This window comes from Dioscorea cayenensis, chromosome 2, assembly GCF_009730915.1.
Source record: "Dioscorea cayenensis subsp. rotundata cultivar TDr96_F1 chromosome 2, TDr96_F1_v2_PseudoChromosome.rev07_lg8_w22 25.fasta, whole genome shotgun sequence".
Lineage (NCBI taxonomy): Eukaryota > Viridiplantae > Streptophyta > Magnoliopsida > Dioscoreales > Dioscoreaceae > Dioscorea > Dioscorea cayenensis.
In genome coordinates this window covers 14,415,682-14,418,723 of record NC_052472.1, presented here as the reverse complement: position 1 = coordinate 14,418,723, position 3,042 = coordinate 14,415,682, and the positions used below count along the sequence as shown (strand labels likewise).

General features: G+C 43.1%; 1 non-coding gene across 1 annotated transcript; it reads left to right on the top strand.

The window, feature by feature from the left end:
• Positions 1 to 1,729: 1,729 nt before the first annotated feature.
• LOC120281871 lies at positions 1,730 to 1,836 on the top strand. Its single transcript, XR_005542821.1, has one exon. It is a non-coding gene; the product is annotated as a small nucleolar RNA R71 (small nucleolar RNA).
• The last annotated feature ends 1,206 nt before the right edge of the window (positions 1,837 to 3,042 follow it).

Genomic DNA, 3,042 nt, shown 5'->3' with positions numbered 1-3,042 from the left:
TCGGAGCACCTTCTTCAGGATCCCCGGAGTAGATGGTACTTCTTTAGTCGAACCAAGCATTATAACTTCTTCATCGTCCACCTCTTGGTCGAACAAACCCTCGTATGGGTCCGGATTGAACATTTCTTGCATGAATTCATCAACAATCTCATCATTAGTGTCTAGGAAATACAAAGCATCATCGAAAATCGAGAGAATGCCACATGGCTTCAGCAAGGCGGTATATGAGCTTGTTATTTCCAACTGTCAATGTTAGCTCCCCGCCGTCCATGTCAATCAATGCCTTGGAAGTCAGTAAGAACGGTCTCCCAAGTATCAAAGGTACATCTGAATCCTCATTGACATATAGCACTACAAAGTCTACAGGAAAAATGTACTTGTCCACCTTGAAAAGCACATCTTCAATGATACCCCTCGGATGTCTCACCGTTCGATCCACCAATTGCAAAGTCATCCGAGTGGGTCTAGGCTTGTCCAAGCCTAGCTTCTGAAAGAAGGTGTATGGCATGACATTGATACTAGCTCCTGAGTCCGCCAATGCCATTTCTTCACCCAAATTGCCAATGGTTCACGGAATGATGAAGCTTCCCAGGTCTTTCTTCTTGTTCGGCATGTTCTTTTTCCAACACCGCCGAGCAAGACGCATCTAAGATCACTGAAGCACTCTCCGCCAACTTCCTCTTGTTAGTCAACAAGTCCTTCAAGAATTTTGCATAATTAGGCATTTGGGCAAATACCTTAACAAAAGGAATATTGATGTGGAGTTTCTTGAACAAACTTGGGAACTTCTTGTATTGTTCATCCCCTTAGTCATTCTTCAATCTAGAGGGATAAGGGATTCTTGGCTTGAAAGGTGGGGGTACCAGCTCCATCTTTTTGCTTTCTCCCTCCTCAACCTCTATAACCTCGGGTGCATGTTCATTTGGCCTCTCACTCGGAATCCTACCTTCAACCTCACGACCACTTCTCAAAGTAATCGCCTTCACATGCTCTCTAGGATTGGTCTCAGTATTACTTGGCAAGCTTTCTTGTGGTCTTTCCAATAGAGACTTCGCAATTTGCCCCACTTGATTTTCAAGATTGTGCAAATGTGGTTGCGAAGTTTAGCCTCGACTGATTGAAACCTTGTATATGACGATTGCACAAACCTAGTCAAGGCCTTCTCCAAATCGGTCATTCGAGTCTCCAAACCTGAAACTCAATTTTCCATGTTTGGGGCTTGTTGTTGTTGGAAACCCGGTGGCCCGTTGGCCTTTTGTGGACCTTGGTTGCTCCACGAAAAATTGGGATGACTCTTCCAACCCGGATAATAAGTGTTGCTATATGGATTCCCTTGGTTCCTCATTGCATTACCCACAAAATCGACATTCTCAACCGAAGATGCATCCCCAATAGAGATCAGGCAATCGGAGGGAGCATGTCCTCCACCACACCCGGTGCAAGTAGTCACTAGCCGCCACTCTATTTCGAAGTTAGAAGATCTAACTTCTTACTCAATGAGTCCACTTGAGCCACCAATGAAGTCACTGCATCTATCTCATGGAGCCCGGCCATCTTTTTCTTCTCCCTAGCATTCCATTGGTAGCTATTTAATCCTATTTCTTCAATTAATTGACGGGCCTCACCGGGGGTCTTACTACCTAGGGTACCTACTGCTGCTACATCCAAAAGTTGCCTTGTACTTAGATTTAACCCATTGTAAAAGGTCTAAACAATCATCCACTCCGGGAATCCGTGTTGCGGGCACTTTCTCAGGAGCTCCTTGAACCTTTCCCATGTCTCAAATAGAGACTCCAATTCTGACTGTACAAAGGACGAGATCTCATTCCTAAGCTTTGTAGATTTTCCGGGAGGAAAATAACGGGCCAGAAAAGCTTCTACCATCTCCTTCCATGTGGTAATCGGTGCTCTAGGTAATGAGTGTAGCCACTGCTTCATTGCTTCAACATGTGGATGAATGCCCTATTTATCTTAAGCATATCACACACCTCGAGAAAGTTCTCTATATGAATGTTTGGATCCTCATCGGCCAAACTATTTAGCTCAAAGTTCTGAGCTGTAATCGGGGGACGCACAATACTCGATTGTGTCCCCAATACTGAAAGTCTGGCATAATCGGATAATGTCTGCTATTGCTCATTCTGTTCTGCCATATTTTCAGATTCTTCTATTTGCAAATCAGCTAGATTAGACCGTTCTTGCACAGATTCTTTCCCTTTTCTTCTAAGTCTACGTTCAAGCTCAGGGTCTCCTTCAATCAATATTGAGGGGTTTCCTCGGGTTATAACCTGGACCTGCATTGAAAAGAAAGAAAAAGAAATCAGAACGGTGATAGAATAAAAAAAAATGAACTAGAATGAATGAATGAATAGCTAAGAAAACAAAGTACAAAGTATCTCTAAACGCTTACTCCAGGACAACAGCGCCAAAAACTTGACAACACCCCTTGCGTATGTCCCGCAAGTGCACGGGTTTGTCGAAGTAATAAAATCCCAGATGAGTGGGGTATCGTATCCACAGGGAGTAGGGAATAAAAACACTTAAATTGTTTCTTAACTAAGTGAAAGATGAATAGTGTTATGTGTGACAAGATGTGAAATAACAAAAGTAAAAGAACAAGAAAGAGAGCACAGGTAAAGGAGAAGGTAAGGCAATCGATATAAATGCGATACTCGGATATTGTTCCGCCTAGGATAATCATTTCAAGTGCAAGAATGCTCAATTATACTTCCTCACTGATGCAATAATGAGTCGTGGAGATCCTTAAATACATGGTCCTAAATCTAAGGTCAATCATGCCTAACTCTATACATGTCCCGGAGGAGAAATTGAATAACATCTCAACCTCGCACTCGTATAGAATTTCAATGAGTTCTCGGGATTCTAAGTGATAACTCCTCTTCCTAGATGTAGACCTAACCCTTTGGTCTAGGTGGAAGGTCCCTAGCTAAAATTAAGCCCTAGATGCTAAAATCACATCAACACTTCACTCCGTTGCACCCAACAACTAAGCCCCAGGAAAAGGTCATCCTTTAGCCCATT